At 47.8% G+C, this 25,078-nt stretch overlaps 1 protein-coding gene across 7 annotated transcripts in view; it reads right to left on the reverse strand.

Moving 5' to 3' along the window:
* MAGI3 (membrane associated guanylate kinase, WW and PDZ domain containing 3) overlaps window positions 1-25,078 on the reverse strand; it is a 2,362,625-nt gene that overhangs the window by 1,107,390 nt on the left and 1,230,157 nt on the right. Inside the window, exon 4 of one of the 7 annotated variants that reach the window (XM_085653181.1) lies at window positions 22,502-22,658. The exons of the other annotated variants lie outside the window; for them this stretch is intronic. The gene's annotated coding sequence lies outside the window, so the exon portion shown is untranslated. The remainder of the gene's footprint in view (window positions 1-22,501; window positions 22,659-25,078) is intronic. 7 annotated transcript variants of the gene reach the window in all.

A 25,078-nucleotide genomic window follows, 5' to 3' on the forward strand; every position in this document is an offset into this window, starting at 1 on the left:
CTCCAGGCCCTCAGACAGAAGTTTCAGGGGTAGATAAAATGGCTCCCTGAATCTGCAGCAACACGAAAAAGTCTGGTGGTTCCCAAAAAGGAAAAATTCAAACAGGGTTTGAGGCAAAAGTGGGACAAAATAAATAATGATGAGGAGGGACCACCCAAAGGGCTGACAGGTCTAACACGCGTCCCCCCCAGCTGAAAGTGGGGAGAGCTACCCAACCCCTTGGGAGTTCTCATCACTAAGGCGGAAATACCTTGAGAGACCGTCTGCATTGGCGTGGTCCACTCCAGGCCGATGTTCCACCTGAAAGTCCATTCCCTGTAGGGAAATAGACCACCTCAACAACTTGGGATTCTCCCCCTTCATTTGCATCAGCCAACGAAGGGGTCTGTGGTCGGTCTGAACCAGGAAGTGCGAGCCAAACAGGTATGGCCGCAACTTCTTCAGAGCCCATACCACTGCAAAGGCTTCACGCTCTATTGCACTCCACTTCTGTTCCCTGGGAAGTAGTCTCCGGGATAGGAAGACCACGGGTTGATCCAGACCCTCTTCATTGAGTTGCGATAACACTGCCCCAATGCCATGTTCTGATGCATCTGTCTGGACAATGAACTCCTTGGAAAAGTCTGGGGCCCTTAAGACCGGGGCCTCGCACATGGCTTTCTTCAATCTCACAAAGGCCTGCTGACAAGCCTCCGTCCAGACTACCCGTTGAGGTTGTTTCTTGGACGTGAGCTCCGTGAGGGGGGCTACGATGGTACCGTACCCCTTCACGAAGCGGCGGTAATATCCCGTGAGGCCCAGAAAAGCTCGGACCTCAGTCTGTGTCTTGGGGGGTTCCCAGGCCATGATGGCCTCGATCTTCGCCTGGAGGGGTTGCACTGCTCCCCTACCCACCAAGTGTCCAAGGTACACTACCGACCCCTGCCCGATCTGGCACTTGCTGGCCTTGATCGTCAATCCAGCTTGTCTCAGGGCCTGGAGAACAGCTTGCAGGTGACGCAAGTGATCCTCCCAGCTGTTACTGAAGACGGCTATGTCATCCAGATAAGCAGCAGAGAAACTCTCCATTCCGGTGAGGATCTGGTTTACCAGGCGCTGAAACGTGGCAGGTGCGTTCTTGAGCCCAAAGGGCATCACACAGAACTGGTAGTGGCCATTGGGCATGGAGAAGGCTGACCTTTCCCTTGCTCCATCAGTCAAAGAGATCTGCCAGTACCCAGAAGTAAGGTCAAAGGTACTTAGATATTGGGCAGCTCCCAGCCGGTCAATCAATTCATCCGCCCTAGGGATCGGATGAGCATCAGTTTTGGTCACTGAATTCAGTCCCCGGTAGTCCACACAGAACCTCAGTTCCGGTTGGGCACCCGGTGGTGCAGCTTTTGGTACTAGTACCACCGGACTGGACCAGGGGCTGCTAGAAGGTTCGACCACTCCTAGCTCCAGCATCTTAGTGACTTCACTATGAATGCTGGCCTTCACCTTGTCTGACATCCGGTAGATCTTGGACTTCACAGGTGGGCTGTCTCCTGTGTCCACGTCATGGACGCACAGGTGAGTCCTACCCGGGACAAGGGAGAACAACGAAGAGTACTGCCCCAAGACCTGGCGACAGTCCTCCTACTGTTCAGGAGTTAGAGATGGGGAGAGAATCACTCCCTCCACCGACCCATCCTTTTCTTGAGACGCAAACAAATCGGGGAGAGGCTCGCTTTCCAAGTCCTCTCCTCCGTCAGTCACCATCATCAAGATGACTTCGGGCCTCTCGTGGTGGGGTTTGAGGCGGTTGGCATGCAGCACCCGCAGGGGCTGACGAGGGGTCTTCAGGTCCACCAAGTAGGTAGCCTTACCCTTCTTCTCCAACACCTCAAAGGGTCCTGACCAGCGATCCTGGAGGGCACTAAGCTCTCCTGGTTCGATCACCCACACCTTCTGGCCAGGCTCCAACTCCACCGGGTGAGCGTTGTGGTCATACCACGCCTTCATCACTGCTTGGCTGGCTTCCAAGTTGTCAGAAGCTTGCTTCCACAACTTAGCCATTTGGCTCCGGAAGGCCAGCATGTAGCTCACCACATCCTGGGGAAGCTTTCTGGGAGTTCTGTCCCATCCGTCTCTCACCAGGTTGAGAGGTCCACGTACAGGGTGCCCATACAGAAGCTCGAAGGGGCTGAAGCCCACTCCCTTCTGTGGCACTTCCCTGTAGGAAAAGAGTAAACAGGGTAGGAGGACGTCCCATTTCCTCCGCAGGCTTTCAGGCAGACTTCTGATCATGCCCTTCAAGGTTTTGTTAAACCTCTCCACCAGACCATTGGTCTGGGGGTGGTAAGGAGTGGTGAACCGGTATGTCACTCCACACTCCTTCCACATCGCCCGCATGTACGCTGACATGAAGTTGGTCCCCCTGTCGGACACAACTTCCTTGGGAAAACCCACTCGGGTAAAGATTCCCATCAGGGCCCTTGCCACAACAGGTGCTGTTATGGTCCTCAGAGGTATTGCCTCTGGGTACCGTGTGGCATGATCCACCAGAACCAGGATAAACCTGTGACCAGCTGTAGTCGGCGGATCTAATGGACCCACAATGTCGATGCCCAGCCTTTCAAAGGGGGTGCTAACGACAGGAAGTGGTTCCAGGGGAGCTTTCAGCTTCACCCCTGTTTTCCCACTGGCTTGGCAAGACACACATGTCCGGCAGTAGGTATCGGACGACACTTTCATCTGAGGCCAATAAAAGTGTGGGACAAGACGGGCGAAGGTCTTGTCTTGCCCCAGGTGTCCTGCCAATGGTATCTCGTGAGCCAACTCCAGAAGGAAGGCTCGATAACGTTGAGGGACTACCAAGGCTCGTGACGATCCGTGTAGGGGTGCCTTGGGTTCACTGTAGAGGAGGCCATCCTCCCAGTAAACACTGTAGTTCCCTTCAACGTTCCCTGCTGCCTGGGCTTCGGCCTGTCGCCTCAGCCCCTCAAGGGTAGGGCACTCCCTCTGGCCCTGGCAGAATTCCTCCCTGGACGGGCCTCCCTCCACGTGCCACTCGGCCGGGATGGGTAGGTCCTCCAGGTTGGTAACGTCCCCCCCCGCAGACTCCTGGTCCACCACCTCCGGTGGCCTATCCGTCCTACGGGGTGTGGACGCCGAGGCAGGCTCCTCCTGTCCTCGGTTCTTCCCTTGACTGGCAGCTGGCTGGGCCTTTGTTCCAGGCTCCAGCCGAAACGAACTCCCTCTTCGGGTAGTCGCGGACCTTGTGCTAACACAGGCCCAGTCAGGTGTACCCAGCATCTCGGTGTGAGTCCGGTATTCCACCTCCTTCCAAGCGTTGTGCTCCATGTCATTTCCCAGCAGACAATCGACTGGCACGGCAGGGCTTACGGCAACTCGAAGTGAACCTGCAACCCCCCCCCCATTCAAAGGGAACCTCGGCCACTGGATAGTGGCCTGTTCTGCCGTCAGCCATCGCGGCTGGGTGGAGTACATCGGGAATTACCTGCTCTGGAGACACCAGTTGACTACGCACCATAGTCATACTGGCTCCTGTGTCTCTCAGAGCCTCCCCTCTTTGGCCGTTGATGGTGACCCACTGCCCATACTTTGTGGTATTTGCGGGCACCTGGATCTTGGGAACCATCTCCCGTTCTCCCAGGGACACTAAAGTGACGCCCGCCCACTCCCTTCCCTTAGTTAAGGGCATCTCCTCCCCGAGCACTACACTAGCTACTCCGGGGGTCTTTCCTCCAATGGGAGGGGGTGGTCGTTTCAGGCACTTCGGATCTCCTTTATAGTGTCCAACGCCACCGCACTCGTAGCAATGGACAACCCTTGGCTGCTGGCTCTGGCCAGGATTAGGGTTTCTGGGTGGGTTAGCCCTAGGGGTGAATCCTGTTCCCTTCCCTTGGAAGTTATTTTGGGGGCCTTTGGAGAACTCCTTTTTCTTTTCCCCTACCTCTTTCTTCTGGGGGGCGCCCTGTCCGGCCTTTTGAGTATCCCCTCCAGTCCCCCTTGTGGACACCCAGGTACTAGCCCAAATGTCCGCCTCCTCAGCAAGCTTCCGGGGACTGGTCAGCTTGCTATCCACCAGGTGTTGCCGCAGTTCAGGGAAACATTTCTCGAGCAGGTGTTCCTTCAGTACTAGGTCAAACAACCCCTCGTAGTTCCTCACTTCACTGCCCTGAATCCAACCCTCCAGTGCCTTCTTTGCATAGTCCAGGAAGTCCACCCAATTCTGTGTGCCCAGTTTGTGACTACCCCTGAACTTCTGTCTGTACTTTTCGGGTGTTAGTCCAAACTTCCTTATGAGCGCCAGTTTCATGGTGGGGTAGTGGGTCTGCTCATCCTCCTCGAGGGCCAATAATGCATCCCTTCCAGCTGGAGGCATGTACTTGTACAATCCCCCTCCCCAGTACTTCTCTGGAACCCCATGGGCCCTTAACGAGACCTCATAGGCCGCTAGCCACTTGGCGATATCGTCACCCACCCCATAGCTAGCTACTATGTCCTTTGGCAGGTAGGGTTTGGGTTCCCTGGTGTACTCTCGTTCTTCGCTGCCACCGTTAGGTACAGGGTGTGCCCCGATTCTCAGGATCTGAAGATCTATCTCTTTCAGCCTTATCTCATGAGCCATCCTCTGTTCCTCTTTCTCCTTCTCCAGCCTTGCTAAGTCCCATGTGAGCTGTCTTTTCTCCCTCCGGTCTGTTAACTCCATTTCAGACAAGCCACCGCTAGAGGCACTGCTGCCCTTCCTGGAAAGTGTCCTGGGCCCCGCTGACAGGTTCCCCACCTCCGGTTGGTACAAACCAGCTCCCTCACTGTCGGGCTCTCTATCCCTGTCCTCCTCCTCAGCCTTGCTTTCTCGGCGTGCCTCCCCCAAGCCCTTAAGCTGGTTTGGAGTGCACCCTTCTTTGCTCCTGGTGGACAATACACCCCCTCCCGCTGGCAAAACTCCCTGAGTTGGGCCACAGTGTACGTTTCTAGATTTTCTAGTACAAACTCCATCTCGCCCACTCAGGTTAGAGGACAGGTTTTGTGCAGTAACTATGCAGGGGGGTACCTTTAATAATACCTCCTCCCACCACCAGAGTAAATTTGGAAAAAAACAAAAACCCACAATTAGGAAGGCCGCTTTGAGAAAACTCCCGGTGTAGGCCTATGGACTACCCACAGTTATTGTTGAGTATACGTAGGCACAGCTCTATCCCACCACTGAACACCAATTAATGTTGGAAATCTACTCCGCTCCCACACCGGTAAGGGTTGGTGGTAACGGAGTATATTCCGGGAACACACAGTGGTAGCTTGGCTCGAGTGGGTAGGAAACAGGCACCGTGCTAAGCATACGACATACCCATACAATAACCATGCGTGCATCCGTTCCAAAAACGACTCTACACCGTAAAAATTATGAAAATATCTCTTATCTTCTTTTTCTCTTAGTTGCTGATTAGATAAATAATACACAATCACAATATACAAACTTTTTAAATAGTGCAGGTCAAATAAATACTGGCTTAATGATTCAATAAATAGGGGTGATCATAAATATTAAAGGCATAAATATAAGTGCAATTCATACAGGCAATTAAATATTCTGAGGCAATAAATACTGTAAACCAATAAATATTGTGCATCAATAAATACTGTGGACCAATAAATACAGTGAAGCAATAAATAGGTTAAATACAATAAATACAGTGCCTCCAATAAATAATTAAAAGCTGACAGTGACACTCATAGAATCAGATCACATTTGAGATTACTATGGGCTAATTTGGCCCAGGCACAGCTTGTGGGGATGTGGAAGGCTTGAGGGTGTCTACTCCCTGGCTTGGACAAGGCTGAGGCCTAAACTGAGGTAGATCAAAGGGGGAATACCAGAGACCTGGCTTTCTCACTCTACACAACCCCTCTAAATTAGTCTCAGCTCTTCCCTGGCACAGTCCAGCTGGTTCCAGCACCTCTCTAACCCCTAGAGTAGTCTCTTAGGATTCCACAGGGCCTTTGGCGCCCTCTATTCCACTTACTGCCCTTTTTCTGAAGTTCCGACGCCGCTGGAGTCGTGTCGACGCCGTGAGGCGGATCCGGTTCGATGTCGGCGGCCTCGGCACAATGTCAGTTCCTGACGACGCCGGTAGGCGGCTCCGGTTCGATGTCGGCGGCCTCGGCTCGATCTCGACCTCCGATTCGATGGCGTCGGGCAGTCTTGACTCGATGTCGACTTCGGGCGGCTCCGGTCCGATGGCGACCTCAGCTTCGATGACGTCGGCCAGTCTTGGCTCGATGTCGACTTCCGGCGACTCCGGAGTGCGATCCTCACTCCCGACCTCCGGTGCTCCTCTCCTCAGGTTTCCGGCGACTCCGGAGTGCGACCTCCACTCCCGACCTCCGGCACGATTCTCTCAGGTTCCGGCGACTCCGGAGTGCGATCTCCACTCCCGACCTCCGGCACACTTCACCTCGGTCTCCGGCGACTCCGGAGGGCGGACTTCACTCCCCCGTCAACACCGCTCACTCGACCTTGGGTGACTTCCTCCTCGACCTCTGGTACTCCTCACGTCCTCCGTCGGCGCCCTCTCACGATCTCTGGCGGCTCTGGGCACGACGTCTGCTTTTCCAGTCAGCGCCGCTTCTCCACCACAGGCTCCAGGTCTCCAGGCTACTCGACGTCCGGCTCCAGGGAAACCAGTATCCAGGTCAGGTACTTGCTTTCTTGACTTCTAAGGCCTGTTCCTGCTGTCCAGGTCCTTAAGATGGTTTTTCTTACTTCTTCCCACACAGGGCTCCAGGCTGGGCTCAGTCAGTAGGGACTAGTATCAAGGGTGGGTTTATGGACCCCACTCCAGGCACAAGTTTCCACCCCTGCTGCCTCACTCCTTCCTCCTTCAGGTTTCTGCTGCTCACTCTTCACCAATCAGGTGCCAACTGCCAGCTCCAACTGCCAACTCTCTGTCTTAGCTTCCCAACATTCTAAACCGCCTCCATCTGTCACAGGGTTCTGGAATGTTCTGGAAGGTGCTGGTAGGTTCCAGTGGATGCTGGTGATGTCACAGGTGGCCACCATTTTGTGCTCCAGGCCCTCAGACAGAAGTTTCAGGGGTAGATAAAATGGCTCCCTGAATCTGCAGCAACACGAAAAAGTCTGGTGGTTCCCAAAAAGGAAAAATTCAAACAGGGTTTGAGGCAAAAGTGGGACAAAATAAATAATGATGAGGAGGGACCACCCAAAGGGCTGACAGGTCTAACACTGATGTTTACTGCATGTGGCCAGATCGCATTCTGCCCGATCGTGCGAACACACACCACTCCCCCGGTTCTTGCACGTTTCACGAGTCCCGGCTCCAATCCAAAGCTATTGTTATACATCCTTGTACTACTCGTGTCGCTATAATACACACGCGTGTAGAGGGTAAAATAGGAGTGTGTGCTGGAACAAAACATTCAGCAGTAAAATGAGTTGGACGGGCAGGTTAATGTCCAACATGTAATTGTGGTGAAAGTGCTCGCTCGCCTGTTAATACACGCCAGCGTGTGTTGGCTGATAGAGATATGTACTTGTACATCTGTGTGCCCGGTTATTTGGGCATGTCTGCTAATATGCAAGTGTGTTTACTGGGAATACAGCTGTATGTGCTAAAATAATAATATATGCCTGTGCGTGCGAGGCAATGAGGTACGAGTGCGATGGAAGTGTGGCCAGAGCTGCCGACCTTGGAGCTCAATGCCTTGCAGTTTGCAAGGAGACGAGTAGAGAGGAAAGACAACCCTCGTAGTTTTTTGGAAAGAATCCCGTGGTGGCATACAATAGAGAATTAAAGTAATGCTGCAAAATGTACTCAGGATTAAAATAAAATAAAGACAAACACAACGCTCTCAAAAACCGCTTAGATCCTTAGAATTGACATTCATGTGATTAACTAATGTGGAACAAGCGGCCGTGCGGCCGCGAAAGTGAAAGTCATCGTGATCGCGATCAAACATCAAAGCGGCCGCGAAAGCAAATGGTGTGCAGGCTGCCAAATGGTGCGCGCGCCCGGTGCACATGCACTGTATTTGGAGGCCTGAAAGCACTCGTTTGCACTTCCAGATCCCCCATTTACAAAAGCTCTCGCGAGAGTAGCGCTACAGCGCTGGCTCAGGCGAGACCTAAAAATGATGGGGCCAACTGCACACAATGACTTGGGGCTCCCAGATCACCAATAGCTTGTTAAAAGGCTTTGCACTGAATGGGAGCCCCCTGAAGGACTGGGGACCCCTTAAAGGTTTGGGAGCCAACAATGAAGGTTATCCATGATCAGACCATAGTTGCTGAGGGTGTGAATGAGCTAAAAATGGATAATAAATTCAGAGTTGTTGGTCCGGGGCCCCAAAAATCCTTAAGATGTGCTTGTGTATGTTGCCCTTTTTAGCATGTCAAAAAAAGCTGCCAACATCGACTCTGCAAAACGAGTTTTACGCTTTCTAGAATTAAACACGAGAAAATGTTACACTATGTTATCCATTTATTTTACTTTCTTTCTTTGGCAGGAGGGTGTCAACTATTCATTACCCAAATGAGGGATTTGGAGCTGTTCTGGCTTTCATATTCACGATCCCATATGCCAGCTTTAATGCACATACATTAACATAAGTGCCTGATAAATTCTACCACCTCTTTGCGGCCACTCAACACTCACTGTCTATTGAGCCTTCAGATAAAAAACTAGATACAAATAACAAATGTGCTACTCATAACAAAGAAATTCTAAAAACCATTAATTTCATTTAACAACATTGAATGTAAACAAAAATACACACCTTGGACAACTTACCACCATGAACACAAGGTGGTGATGGCAACATCTACTAATGGCGCCAACACAGGTCCTCTGGGCTGCACTACCAACACCAATGAAGCTGACCGAAGAACAGGGGTTGCTGGGAAATTTTGGATATTAAATGGTCAGCATTGCAGCCTCTGCTCTCACCTCTGATCCCAATATTAATTATTCAAGCCCCTGGCCACCTCTCTGACCTGTTCTTTTAGACCAGAGGGACGAGCAGTACCTGCTGAATACCTACGGATCGGCAGAGGAAATAGCTGTGGCTGCCTTCTACTTAAACTCTACTCACAGTCCCAACTTTCCCCTTCACGACCTCTAGCCAGAGACGTTTCAAAGCGTGGGCAAAGTGAGCAATGGCCCAGGATCTCCACCTCCCTAGGGGGCTCTGGTAGAGTGATCAGGACAGTTAAAAGGCCCCCTGTCTCTCAAACTTTTGCCACTATACTGTCCACCTCTACCAATCCCCACCTCATCACTCTCTAACATTCTATCCACCTCTTTCTCTACCCAACATGCTGTTGTATCATCTCTGTATCCCTTCCTTGCTCATCCCTTTACTTCTGCTACTTATCTACCTGCTTCCAACGTACTTTTACTTCCCTACCCAACATGTCCCTCCCTACATCTCCCCTTCTTTCTAACTCAGTTTTCTCTTTTTTCTATCTCTCCATTTTGTTGCATCTCATCTTCCATCTCACAACTTGCGAAATCTCTGTACTCTTGCCGCTTCATTTCTCCACCTACCTCATTAACTTGTCGCCTAATTTCTGCCTCATCTTTCTCTCCCTACTTCACTTGCCCTCTTCTACCTCATCCATCTCTCTCTACTTATGTCTACATCTACTTACACCATCTCACCTCTATGAATACATCTCTCCTTACCTCAGCTCACTCTACCTGCCGTAACCCCACCTCTTTTTATCTGCATCCATACCTGTACCGCGCTAGTGTGTATTCTCAAACTCTCCCTACTCTTCGCCTACCTCTGCACATCACTGGTATGTTTCCATCTAACACCTCTCCATCTCTACTGAATCTCCTTCATCCCTCTCTCTCAATGTTATTTCTTTTCTTCGCCTATTCATCTCTCTACCTCATGATTTGCTACCTCCTCTCTTATTTCTCTCTACCTCACATTTCTCACAATATTTAATCTCTCTCTAGTCCACTTCCTGCTCCCTCTTAAAGGTAGGTGAGCAGTTGAAAGCTCAAGCATGGCTCTAGGCCAGTTTGAGGTCCTGTTGGGACCTCGAGCCCATACTGAGCCAAGCTCTTATGTGGCTTCTGCCTGTCTCCCTCCCTCTACCCAGGATGTGGCGTTACAGTCAGAACAAGAGACTTTAAAACTGGGGAACCAGGTTTGAGGCTCAGTATTGGCTCAACATCCTGTGATTCAGGGCATATCACTTAAGGTCCCCATGCCTACAAATAAAGTATCTGACCTTGTGTAATGTAACTGGTGCTCATGTAAAGTGCTCAGCCTTGGGGTAGAGTCTGCGCTATATGTCAAAACAGCACTAAAAGGTAAAAAAAAAAACTTTCCATGAGAAAAGAAATAGATGCCCATTCACTGACTGAATTTGCAAAAAGTGAAACCAGAAAACCGGGATAAATCACGGCTTCCCAGCTTAAATTATGTGATCTTATGCCAATATTTTATTGCACCACAACATTTTTTCTTCATTATCGCGTATAAAAGCACTTTCAAATTTGTGTGTTCAGGCTACCAGTTTTACAAAATTACCACTTTTAATAAGTACTTCTCAATACTGTACAGTGCTACAATGTGCCCTATTAATGTTAAGGGTTTCACATGTCAAAGAAATACACTTTTTAGAATTTTGAAGAGCTATTTTACGTGACGTTTGATGAATGATTTACATTGCAAATATTTTCAGGGCTGGGCTCGTGCACAGGTTCTAAGATCCGAGCCCGACTCTTAGCTCGGCTCTCCCTTTTAATTAGTTGACTCTCCCAACCTCTACTCTCCTACTCACTTCCTAAGCTGTTTACCTCTCATTTTATACCGCTTCAAAGCCAATCGTTGCCACCAGAATATTGCACACAGCTTGCTCAGGCACCAAGAAATTAAAAATAAATTTAAATAATAAGATTTTTCAACATTTCGGTTGCGCTTAGGTAATTAATATTTCCTTGCAAAACACGCTCTGTGTGACGCAGTGGTCGAAGTGGGAGGGATCAGAAGGGCACGGCGTGCCCCTACTGCTTTAATTTGATGAAATACGTTCCCCTACTTTTCTATTTTTAGGTCGAGGACTACCGGTCTGCCAAAGGCAGAACCGGAAGTCGGAAGATTTAATGTTTTCTAGAGAGGCTATTTAGCCCGCCTCTCTTTTTGCTTCTCCTCCATTGGCTGGCTTCCTAAACGGAGGCCAGCCATTGGAGGAGAGAGCCGTCCCTCCAAATAGGCTCCGTCTTTTTCAGATTCGGGGGCGTGTTCCTTGCGGTTCTTTCCACTTTTTAGCCACGCCCTTATAGAACAGCAGGAACACGCCCCCGAATCCGAAAAAGTTTCGAAGCTTCGATCCGCCATTTTTTTACTGTCGTCCGGCCGTGAGGATCCATCCGTCCGGCGCCGTCAGGGCTTAGGCTGGAGGGGTGGGGGCCCTCTCTCTCCTCCTCATAGACTCCTGTCTCCCTCATATCGCAACTTGTCCCCACCCCCGGATTACTCTCCACCTGGGCAGTATGGTGTTTCCCGCAGGTCTCCCTCACCGGGCTCTCAGATGCCTAAGACCTCCAGGCATTACGGCTCATTTCGTAGGTCTCCCTCCCCGCGCTCCCGAAGGTACCCTTCGCCCCCTTCAGCAAGATACCACCGAGAGCCGGAGAGCAGTAGACGGGTGAGTGCACTCTCGTGCCCGAGGGGGGAGGTCACGAATCCGCAGATGAGGCGGTAGCAAACGGCGAATCGGGTGTATATGTCGCCAGCTTGGCGCAAGGACAACAGAGATCATTAAAGGCGAACGATCCCCTTTCTCCTGGGGGTCGCAGACCTCCGTCTCCTCCCCGGCGACCTTTCTCCCCAGGATCCCGCAGGTCCCTCTCTCCCCCTGGATCCCGCAGGCCCCTCTCTCCTCCTCATAGACTCCTGTCTCCCTCGTATCGCAACTTGTCCCCACCCCCGGATTACTCTCCACCTGGGCAGTACGGTGTTTCTCGCAGGTCTCCCTCACCGGGCTCTCAGATGCCTAAGACACTTTGGCTGACATAGCATTCTCCTGTTCAAATTAACAGACGCATTTAGCCCAGTTTAAAAAAATGTGTTCAGGGTTAGGAAATGAACATTGCATATCTGCAACCGCTGACAGAACATGGAAACAAATTGATAATAATCTGCCCACGTTTGCACTGTACTTGATTTATCGAACAATCAAATTATACACCCACTAGTGAAGGAATTGAATAGTAATTTGATATTTTTTTCCACACCAAATTTTTCTTCCTCAGATCATTTGCATAGTACTAGTCATATTAAATGTTTTAGATCACCAAACACACATTAATTGATTGAGACCTAGACATATCACATCCCACAAGGGAACACACTGCACTGTAAAGCCACACATGCTCTAGCAGAATATCTTACTGGATTACGTCAAAACGCAGAGAGGAACGTGCAGGATGCGGCACCTCATGCCAGTGGCACAGACAAACAAGATGGTAAAGACAACCCGTGGCCAGTGCAGATGTAATACGAGGGTAAAATCCGGACACAGAGGCTACACAGACATTCACGAGGGTAAAGCCACGTTTGGAACAGTGCAGATGCAATACAAGGGTAAAATCGGGACACCGGCTGTACATAGACAAGAAGATAGTGAAAACCAAAACACAGCCTGCACAGGTGGGTAAAGCCATACCAGGACCAGAGCAGATGCAATACAGAGTAACATCAGGACACCGTCTGTAGAGAAACGGGATGATAGTGAAAACCAATGCACAGGCGAAATAAATAGTAAAATTATACCAGAGCCAGTGCACATGCAACAAGGGAGTACAACTAGGGTACCGACTGCACAGAGACAGTGGTAGTGAAACCAAGAAACGGACTGCACAAAACAATTGGACAGTAAAACCAGGACGCAGGAAACATATAAGGGCAAACGCATCAAGGCAAGTGCAGAGATTCTTCAAGTGGCTAAAAGTATGGCATAGGCTGCACAAATACAAGATGATACTAAAACCAGAACACAGGATGCAGAGACCAAATATGTGGGTAACGCCTTAAAACAAGCAACAGAGATGTACTGGAAGGGTAAACTGAGGGTGCTTGCTTTATTAAAATAAGGTCATAGCAAATCGATGGCAAAGACTACACAGATAACAGTATGAATGAACGTGGAAGTGATATTGATGCACATGGTATACACCACTGTCTCTTTCACTACCTCTCTCTATCTCACTACATCACAACACCACTCTGCTTACATCTCACTACCTCACAACATGCCTCTCCCTCACTACATCACTGTTTCACTACCTCACTCTCTCTCACTACATAACTCTCTCTACCTCACTACTCCACTCTATCTCACTACCTCACTATCTCACAACTTCTCTCTCTCAAAACATCACTACCTCACTCTCTAGCTCACAACCTCACCACTTCACTCTCTCTCACTCACTACCTCACTCACTCTATCTCACTACCTCACTCTTTCTATCTCACTAACTTACTTTCACTCTCTTTCACTACCTCTCTCTCTATCTCACTACATCACAACATCACTCTATGCTTATATATCACTACCTCACAACATCCCTCTCCCTCACTCTTTCACTACCTCACTCTCTCTATCTCACTACCTCACTCTCTATCTCACTACCTCACTCTCTATCTACCTCACTCTCTCTCACTACCTCACTCTCTATTTCAATACCTCACTCTCTCTCTCTATCTCACTACCTCACTCTCTCTCTGCTAATGCAATAGGTATCACATATGCAAAAACAAAAGCTAATGCCAATAGAAATGACAATGCCATTTATTTAGGGATACAATAATGATAAAAAAAAATAATGAGCAATACCAATAGCTCTACCTATAATACTGCCGAGACCATTGCATTGTAAATGCTTGTTAGAAATGCGTCCCAGGACGGCAGAAATAGTGAACGCCTGTAGATAAGGTTCGGCCGTTTGTGGCCGTTCGGGGACGGGCGGGGTGGGTAGAGAAAGAAAAGGACTCTGTCTCTTCCCTCTTGCCCAGAGAAGACGAGTACAGTGACAGCTTCCGCTCTGTAGCTGGCCCCATCTCTCTCTTTCTTCCTCTTTCGTTCTCTATCTCGCTCCTTCTCAGTTGCTGAAAACCGTGACTTCAAGCTCTTGCCCTATCTTTCCTTTATTTGTTCCTCTATGAAATGGAAACCCTTTTGCTGGAAATGTCTTTTTTTTAAAAAATTCTACTCCAAAGTGCAGCCTCTGGCAGTGAGAAAAAAGGTTTGAAATACGAAAAATAACTAAATAAAGCAAGCCAGAGTGGTCGTAAAGTGGTCAGATTGGTTTTATTCACACCCAAACATATTAGGGCCACTTTTCAGAGTTTGCCAGTGAAACGCTTCTTTCATTTTCTCATCTTTCTTTAAACAACGGGGCATATTTCCAAAGAAGTGACAGAGCAGCGGCGTTGGCCTTCTTGGCTTAACGCTGCGATACGCCACTTCTGAAACGCAGGGCTGCATCGTATTTACAACAATATAGTGCAGTCCTGCGTTTCCCCCTGCGCTTGGCCCTAATTTCAGCTGCCTAGCGCCAACGCAGTCACCCTTGCACCACAGTGCAAGGGTGCCTGTGCTGCAGGGAATGATTTTTCTTGTGCAGGAAGGTGTCCTTTTCTGCACATACACAATCTTAAATGGTGATTTGTAACTTCTATGTGTGCTGCTTTGTGAAGCACATACAGAAGTTGCAACTCATCATTTTTTTAAATGATTGTTTATGTGTAGGAAGGGACACCTCCTATACATAAACAATATGCATGGCGTTTTGCTATTTTTATGTGTGCTGCACAATGGAGCACATATTTTTTTTAAAAATGAAAATCGAGGAGAAATAAAGCATTTCTCCCCATTGCGCCGGGTTAAGACAAGGTTGTTCCTGCTTACATTTCACATGCTTTACTTAATCTTGCATTCCCTATGAGTAATTACTTTTTCCAAGATGTTATTACTTTTTTCAGGCAGCATATTACCAGTCTAGTGCCTAATTTGAATTGAGTTACATCCAGGTGTTTATAGCGCAGCACAATTGGGTTCTATCTGAAGGCAGTGTGAGTTTCTCTCAGTGGGGCAGTATGGTGCTCAGTGGGGGGAGAGGATGTGGCACTATGGCTAGAGCTGTCGAATTTGGAACTGGGGAACCAGGTTCAGCCTTTACGACCAGTCCACCGGACCACTCTACTGAGGGAGCACATTCCCAAGCTTGACCATAGAAGCCCCACCTAGACTGTACAAGCCCTGGTGTCTTAGCACCAGCAGGTGGACCCTAGCAATAGCATGTGTTGGTTAACCTTGAAGGCCTGTCCATCACAATCAATGCTGAAGTTCACATCCAGTCTTGCGCGCAGGCTTACAAAGCAGCACACCCCAGAGTGACAGTGACTGTCACTGATGTCACAGGACCCTTGAAGCCACTCCCTCTCACCCACTGGTACCTCCATCGGCCTTGTTTCAGCAGTAGTAGCTGTCACTCACCAACAATAAGTAATAAGTATAACTTTATTGCATGATTTAAAAAACCTTTGCAAGTACAAAAGATAAATTGTAACACTTGTTGAATTTTATAAAATTGAACCCCCATTCCTGTTATAAAAAGCGCCCCCCCCCCCCACATGTCCGAGCTCTCTTGTAGGTACACTGCCCACAAATGCCTGTGATGATAAGTCCTTGGGGGCATTTTGTGGTCGTGAGATTATATATTAAGTCCCAGAATTAACCAGCCTATACGCCAATCCCTTTTTTGGTAACAGTTTTGTTTTGATGTTTCCAACAGATTTACGTGCGTCTAAATGCCCGCAAGGAAGCTTGTCCAGCTATTTTAGAGATCCTGAAGTCTGTGTCGCTGCCTGAGGTGGCGGTCGACTTATCCCCTCCCCCCAATTTTTTTGCTGCGTTGTCCATAAACCTTACCAGTGCACAGTTTAAATTTGTGTCCCGTGGACCAAAACATGCCAATACTGCAGCTCTACACGATCTGACCTCCTTATTGTTCCAGCCCCTTCATAGAAGGGACCTTCTTTCCTTCAAGAGGCTTGGACACAGGCATAAAACATGAATTATGTCTTCCCTATGATGGCCGCAAAACCGACATGGTTCCTGGGCATGATCTCGATTCCATTTGGGAAGGTGACAGGACAAGGGAATCACTCCTAATCTTAGTTTTAAGAAGCAGAGTTTAGTGTGTGCACTGAATGGTGAAGTTAAATAGCTCTGAGGTGACAACTGATCATATGATATAAGGGTCATCCAGCCGTGGCTTCTTCCTGCAAACTTGCCTTGTCTTGTCTTCCATAGAGGAGAGCTTTTTTGCGCTTATTTTTGCTAGCCTTTTGAACTCATTTTGACTGACGTGTAGGTCCCATACGTCGCTCAGGCCTAAGGTTTTTAACCCACTTGTCAAGTAGCCGTGCCCTGCTAGCCATCGTTTTGTGTTCAGGTTGGCCCATAGATGTTGCGCTAAGCTGCCTTCCTTTGACATCCTCAGTTTGTGGCAGCTCACTAGAAAAGTCATCATTCTGCCCAGTGATTGTTTGCAGATTCCCAATTCCAGCCTGATTTGTGCTGGGGACGTATTTGACGGTAGCTGGAAGACTGTTCTAAAGATTTTTGCAATGATTTTGTCTAGTTGGCCGCTATCCAGTCCTTTTAGCACCTCGCTTCCGTATGTCAAAGTTGGGATGATTTTTGCCTGTGCCACCTTAAGTGTTTGAGCGAATGTTGGGACGAATAATTTCCTATGGATAGAGCTGAGTGCAAACGCTAGCGCTGTTCCTTTCTTTTTTTGCTCTCCCAAATGGCTTTTGTATCTTCCGTTGTTGTTGAAGAGGACTCCTAAGTACTTTTGGCAATTGGTTTCTGTGATGCTGTCTGAATTTAAGACCCATGCCAACTTTTTGGGCCTTCCCGGCCGAACCGCCAAGAATTTGGTTTTCTTATTGTTTATCTGAAGCTCGTTCTTATTTGAGTATGTGGCAGTTGCATCCATGAGCCTTTGTAGACCTATCTTTGTATTGCTTAGGAGGACCACATTGTCGGCATATAATAGGTATGACAGATGTAGGCTGCCTAGTTTGGGAGCATGCGAGTTGACAGTGTTTAGAGCTTCCGGGAAATCCGATAAAAAAAAATTAAAAAGTGTAGGGGCCAAGGCGCATCCTTGTTTGAGTACTCGCGTTGTTGAAATTGGTCGTGACAATCTAGAACCGTCACCAATTTTGATCCTGACCCATGTATCCTGATGCAGTAGCTGTACTGCTCTTAGTAATCCATTTGGTATGTTCAGTAAGGAGAGCTTCTGCCATAGCTTGGCCCTGTTGACTTTATCGAACGCCGATTTATAGTCTATAAATCCCAGGTAGAACGGTCTGGTGCTGGACTCTGCCTGATCTATCAAGCAAGAGAGAGCCATAAGATTAACCATAGTGCCAGTGTCTCTTGTGAATCCAATTTGGTTTGGAGGGAATACTGAGCGTTCCTCGGCCCATGCCCGAAGTGAATTGAGCAGTATCCCTGCAAAGTACTTCGCCTCGTTATCGATTAGAGCGACTAACCGATAATTTTCTGGGGATTTTTTGTCCCCTCCTTTAAAAATTGGAACTAGAATCAAACCTTGCCAAGAGGGTGGAATGGTGTTCTTTTCTAAGATGGAAGTGAAGAGTGTAGCTAGCTTGGAGGCCCAGAAGGCTGGATCCTCCTTAAACAAGGCTGGAGGAATGCCTCCTGGTCCTGGGGCCCCATCTTTCCGACCCTTTTTGATCTGCTTTTCAATTTGTTCCTCCGGGACTGTGCTGTGCTCAATGCGTTGACATGGGTTTTGTCTGTCTGTATGCTTTTCGATTGTTGGGCTTTTATGAAGATGCTCTTCCCTAATTAATGCTTTGCACAAGTGCTCCGGAGGCGAGTTCGCCACTGTTGCTGGATTGCTGCCCTCTATGCCAGTTACCTGATTGAAGGTGTGGTCTTGTCGATCATTAAAGTGACTGTACAGATAGAAGTACCACTCGGACTCCAGTATGTTTGACGAGGCAGCTTTCGGGACACAGCCTCCAAGACTATTTATAGTGCGCCAGAACCTCGCGGAGTTGTTTGACCTTATGTCATTGTATAATTTGGCCCAAAAGGAGTTCCAATGCGCCCTTCGATGTTCTCTTTTTACAGTCTTTAAATGTCTTCGAGCTTCTCTCAGTTTGGTTATAGTTGATGGGCCCATTGGCTTTATTTTTAGTTCCCGCCATAGCCGGTTCATGCTTCTTTTCGCCTATCGTATCGCAGGATCCCAAGAGGTCGACTGTTTGGTCCCGATCACTTTTACATGCATTATTGGTTTTGCGTGTTTGGCTGACAACTTCCTTACGAAGTTTGTCCAGTTTGCAATTTGATCTTCAGTTGTTATGCTGGTATTCACAATCATATATTTTGCCTCCATTGCTACCTGCAGTAGGTTTTTGACTGAGCACTTAATACGTTTTAAATTGATCGTAAAGCTTTCGAAAGCTTGTGCCCCTGCCTTAGCATGTTGTACCAGCCTAATGCTGAGCAGTATTTCTTGAGGGCTGTGGTCGCTTTCTAGTCTGTTGCCAAACCCGAAGATTTGATTCAAGAGGGGAAGACTCACAAAAGTGTAGTCAATTAAAGATGAGCCAGTTCTTGATAAAAATGAAAGGCCAGGTGGCTTGTGCGGAAGGAAACGCCCGTCGAGGGCTCTAAGGCCAAGATGTTCCAGGTTTCCTTGTAAGGTACGGCCCTTCGGGTCCTCCTTGATCCATCCGGGGTGGTCCTGCGTTGGTATGGCCCAGTCGCTTTCCTGTGATTTGGTTACCTAATTTTTTTGTAGGTCGGACATTAGCCACATGTTAAAGTCTCGAGTTAGTATGATATCTACGTTTGAGGATCCAGATCTCGTTCCTAGCACTGTCGTTATCACCTCCTCAGAGAGGGAACGGCAATGCAGGATTTGTACGCATATCAAACTAAGTTCACAAACTTCACAGTCTCTGCTTCATGCACAAGCACTTTTAACATGTGTTGTCTGCTTTGGGGCCAGCAGAATTATGCAGCAATGGAGAACAAAATTATGCCGCAGTGTTGACTAAATTAAGGCTGCAGCGTAATACAGTAGATTTTCTGATACTTTATTATTTTTACATTTTTATACATACTAACAGTCTCTGCAAATTTGTTGGCTCATTAGTACCAGTGTAACATACAAATGCAGCAGTGAGAAAGGTTACCAGTCAACCTTTGCAAAGGGCCAACCATTTTTCAGCGACATAAGTCACATTTTTTAGGAACTTTTGATCCGTTTGAGCTACAAACAATTTATTACTTAAAATCCTCTGATTATGCAGCAGAGGAGGTATTATGTGGCAAATATGGCAAAGACATAATTATGTGGAAATCATTTGTAAACTAGGATATATTGCTATTCATGTTTAAATTGCTCTTGTGGAAAAAGGGAGGAAAGGGCTGATGACAGAAACTGCATGGCTGGGACACAAATGACTTGTGATTCCACTTTTTAGCGTATTTAGGACATTCTGCGTATTCCACTTTGTGAATATATTTTAATGTCAATAACTCATATTAAACCTTTAATAAACGTGTATCCATATGTTGAATTAAATAATGCAATAATTTGTAACTGGCCAGTGAAATGCCAAACAAATACTAAACATTGGGATGTTTGACTCTTTCTGGCCACACCTCTGACTCCTCCCACTAACCCAATCCACAGGTTACTCATGCCCTCTGATTCTCCGCCCACAGTTCCCCTACTTTTTGTTCCCCCCACTTCGACCACTGGTGTGAGGTGTGACTATCATTGGGTCCTTGCTGGCGAGCATAATAGCTAGAGAAGCAGCATTCCGGGCAGTAATGAACGCATTCTCATTACCGTGCCGTCGAGCAGAAAACATTCTCTGCACAGCGTGAACGGTGCTTTGCGTAAATGTGTGCGCGCACTGCGTACGGTCCCCCAAATACCCTGCACGGTCTATTGCGGCATCGTCAGAGCCCTTGAGGACGCATAAACACCAGAGGAGGGAACCTTCCAGCTCCATAAAATGTTGACAGGTTTTTAAAGTGCACAATGAAAGGCAAGAGTGATAGCCAATGCCACATTGAGGAAGGCTGCTCGGGGTCATTCGCCCTCCCAGCTGCCTCTCGCCAACGGCGAGCTCGTGAGTAATGAACGTAAACGCTCCCAGATTCGCGCGCACGGCGATGAATTGTTACTTGCTCTTATTGCTGAACTGCCATATTATTGGAGGGTGATATCTCCCGAGTCCCGACAGTCTCATATTTAGGAATTAACAATTGTAATTTTGTGTGCGCATTCTGATTTAGCTCTTCGCAGGCTTCCACGACGCCTCAAGCATTTCAAAGGGAAACGGGAGTGTGTCGGTCATTAGGCCTGGGACTATCCATTCGTAAAATGTTGGCATTGGCGTGTGGGCGGAGCCACGCTTACCCCATAGCCAGGGGTGGCACAGATTAAAGACCGGGGCGAGCAGGATGTTAATCACACATTACCATTCCATTTCAGGTCTGTGCGAACGCAATCCGACCACAAACCACATTTTTGCATTTTATTGTATTTCTTGAACGTTCCATACAATTAATCAAGAAATATCTCCTAAAGCAAATACAAGTGGCTGGTTACGTCCTTGGAGCATTATGCACGTAGGTCCTCGGGTACTGTCTTACGTTACGGTCTCCAGTGCGAAGGCAATATACATTAAAATGTTATCGAAGAGCAAAAAAGAGATCCCAAGAGGGCCAAGCAATCAAATATGATCGCTGGTCCACAAATCTCTGAAATTAAGTGGTGAACCCCATTTGCTAATCGGGTACCTAGAGAAGTGCACAAACAGTTACAAATTCTAAACCCCATGCATTTTTCATAATGGAAGTCTAGACTTTAAAAACATTCAATTGAATACGGCGAGCATTATATAAATCTATGGGGACGTCAATAGTTTATGACCGGTGCTCAGTCGTAAAAAATATGAACCACTGTGCACAGGGCACAAGTCCTATAAAAAGACAACATATCACAACTTGTACATTGATTTGCACACTAACGTGATTTATTCTGAATGGATAATGTGTATGTTGTGTAAAGTGTTCTAACTGCATTGGGATGAGTAGCGCTATAAAAGAAATGAAATACTGCTATTTAAATTGTTATTTGTGTAAATACTGGGACAGACAAACCCATCTGACATTCTTACAGTGCATGCACTTATATACAGGGACAGAACAAAGTAAAAAGAATACATCTAGTAAGTACATGTGAAGAGATAAGTGCTATGCTTCTGTTTCCTCGGTTGGATTTGCATGTAAGTGTAAGGTTCCAGGCAGTCAGCTACTCTATCAACGGAGGCGCGATGGCCCCATACCTTCTGCTTTATCTTTAGCACAGCTGGAGGTGAATCCACTCTCCCCAGCTCCCCTTACCGCCTGCACGTTGCTGCTGGGAAAGGAAAGCAGACAACGTGCAGAAGCTGCGGAATGTGTCTGGAAATTACACTGGGACAAGTTCAACATATTTCTGTGGGGCCCATCATCTTGGCAGGGTGGACAGCGTCCACCCTGTGAAAATAGTGGGTGGACCCCGTTCTGACTGTGCGGAACTCTCAACCACAGCTTTAACTGGAAGGTCTCCATATGGATGCAACATCATCTTCCATGGCCAATGAAAACATTGTCGCCCCCTAGACTACTTGAGAATTTGCTATTCCTCTCTCCTCACAAACGGACACAACTGGTTGCTTGTAGAGAACATTTAGCACGGTCTTGTGTAATGTAGGCACCCACGTTGCACTGTTTGCATAGAAGTGTCTCAGTGGTACTGCCATGACAATGGAATGTCCCATGAAAAGTGGTGTCAGTAAATACATTCATTAGAACACACTCATTTGAAGCATGCTCAAACTAGGTTTTGTGCTTCTAACAGTCACTCAAGAAAACTGTGGTAGTTAAATGGTGCAAGAAATAAGGGAAGACTTAAACACTGTAGACGCTAATTGTATACGCTGACAAAATGCTTTTTACTAATAATGTGCAAAGTTTATGAATCCATATAATATATGATAAATGCATAAAAACAAATTCATAGTTGGTAATCATAATTACATGTTATAGGCCTGCAAATGAATAAAAGTGCCGATTTAAGTTAGCCCAACTGTCGATGCCATGTTAACTGAAAAATAATGTATCAACATTGAAAGGTCTGTTTTTCACATTGAATAGTTGTTTGCGCATGTTTCTTTAAATTTCAAATGCTGTATTTTCCGAAAAGCCTTCTGCTAACTAGTGAACAGGCGTTTAATATGTGTTCGACAACTGATAGTGAGCTCGTACTGGGAGAAGAGATTGTCACTGGAAGGCTGATTCATTGGAAGAACTGTAAAAAAAAATGTAAGTCCGTTTTTATATAGCGCAGCTACTCACCCTTACGGGTCTCAAGGCGCTAGGGGCCGTAGTGGAAATTAAGTGAACTATTGCCCAGAGTCACACGGTGCTGAGCTGAGGACGGAGCCGGGGATCGAACCGTGAACCCTGTGCTCCGAAGTCAGCTGCCCTGGCCGCTGCACCACACCTCTCCACTCTGGAAGGCAAAAAAAAACAACGTAACTTTTCAAGGTTCAATGTCTGACAGCCTATTGTGCCCCTATGAGAAAATGGGTAGTTCCGTTATACCCAGGAGTTTGCTGATACTCTACTGAAGGATGAAGACAGCAGAAGACAATAATATTGCAACCTAGAATTTGTGAGTTTTTATTAGTGCATGTGTTCCTAGAGGAAAGTAGGATCCCTTTCCCAACTCTGACTGGAGACTCACCTTTGAGTTTTTCTTGACTTCTCTTCATGAGACGCTGCCTTACTTAGATTTATTGAAATTGACTGCTGACATCTTTGAGCTGAGGATACCTTCCAGCTTATTAAGCAAAGGCTTGATGCTTGTGCATAGATTTCTCTCTCATTGGAGGGCCTTATTGGGTTTCTGAACAGGCGCCCCTCGCAACTAGAGGAGGGGCGCCCTTAGTCACACTACGGGCTGGAGCCCCCTGGTTGGCACAGGAAGTGGAGATGGAGGGTCAACCAGTGACGTCATCAAGAGGCACAACAAAGTCTCGTGACTATTTTAGCCAGCACACTCTGTAGAGCTTCCTCTTTGTCTAGCTGCGGCCGCTGCAAGTAAGAGTGGTGGAGCAAGGTGAGGGGGATTTCAAGAGACTACCACGAGGGAAAAGTAAATCATTAATTTTCCCTCGTGGTCATCTCTCTAAATCCCCCCTCACTTGTCCCCACCGCACTTACTTGCAGCGGCCGTGGCTGTTTTTGTCCCTTTCATCACGCGTGGTGTAGGATCAGCCGTCGCTCGTCAAGAACATTGTCACTGTGCTCATGGACTTCACTTCGGGGTAATTCCAGTATATAGCCGTGGTGGGGATCAGGTGTGGGGAAAGGGGCCAAACTGCTTAGGCATACTAGGTGCATATTGCTGTTAATTGCTATTCTTATTGGCGTGTGCATGATGTTCGTGAAAGCTATAAATGCTGTAAATACAAAATGCATGTGTCGTCTCTGGATACAACGCCTACATGTAAATTTAAGATTATAAAATCCTTTTCAATTGCTGTAGTTCAAACAATAACTATTGATATTAATTGAGTATTGTACACACTGTAGTGTAGCTTGGCTGTGCTTGATTTTCTCTAGGAATTAAAAAGTAGGAGCACAGTAGATTTCTACCATTAGCTTTCAATTACGGACGTCCCGATCCTCCTAACAAGTACAATAGGTTTTTGATACAAGATCTTCCTGTAGTTCGGGGCTTGTGGCACCTTTTACTTTTAGATGTGGTTTAGAAATAGTCCTGCTGAATTGGGTAGCAAAGTTGCAGTAGAGCACATGGACAGTATGTGGCAGGATTTTCAGAGGCCCATCAATGGATTTCAGAAGGGGCCTCAATATTTTGCATCTCAGTATCAGACTGGAGGTACAGTGGTTGTTCGAATTACAATGCTCTCTGTGCCAGCATCCTTGGAAATGGTAAAGTATGTTACAGGCTCTTCTTTGAAAACTCAACCCGTATGCTCCGACCCAAACCTGTATTTACATCCAGAGTGGATGGGTCACCAAGCAGTGATTTTTTATGTAAATGTTTGGGTTGCATCGAAGTTCCAATGGACTAAAAGGCCAATTTATAGGTGTGTGAAAATGCATCACTTTAGCTGAAGTTCTCCAGAATGTTTAAAAATTTCATAATTTAGGGCTATGTTATTAAGCGAGCATGAATCATCTGTTATAGTTATACAGTAATGGTAGTTTGTGGGTAATACGAGGAGAGTGCGTCTGGAAAGTGCGGACTATAAGTCAGCGCGCCATTAGGACGTGGGCCCCCGGGATCCCGACCACGCCCTCGCGGCTCCTGGATGAGGAATTGGTCGCCGCGAACGGCGAAAAGTACTTCGGGGGTGTGAGGGACGTCACTTTCGGTCGGGCCGGTAATGGGGGGGGAGGAGGGGGGGCCTATTTAGGGCACATTGCCCAGGCCCTCGTCCTCTCTTCCTTACAACGCCGGCCCCGTGTGCAGTGGACTTCGTCAATCTTCGGTTCGAAGGAGTCGTGCGGCGGGAGTATTTTGCGGGGGTGGCGCAGTTGGAGGATTGGGAGCCGTGCTCGAGTGAGGGGCTTGGTGGAGGCTCCATGCGGTGGTTGTCTGGCCCGGTTTGGCGTCGTGGTTATCTGGTGAATATGCAAGCACTGTTTTGGCTGTTTGGGCGGTATTGTTTGTCGCGGGTGAGTGCCAGGGTTGCGATCCCTTCTCAACGCGCCTGGTTGGGGATCAGGATTATGGTTGGGCCTAGTAGGCGTGGGGGAACCGAGTGGTGTCGGATATTGGTTGGGAGCGGTAGGCATACCCCCACCCTGTTTTCTTGTTGTCTGGGGCGGAGGGAGTGACCTCACCCACGCACACAAATCTCTCCACGACCTGGGCCCAAGATACCTCAACAACCGCCT

Source organism: Triturus cristatus, chromosome 1_1, assembly GCF_964204655.1.
Source record: "Triturus cristatus chromosome 1_1, aTriCri1.1, whole genome shotgun sequence".
Taxonomy (NCBI): domain Eukaryota; kingdom Metazoa; phylum Chordata; class Amphibia; order Caudata; family Salamandridae; genus Triturus; species Triturus cristatus.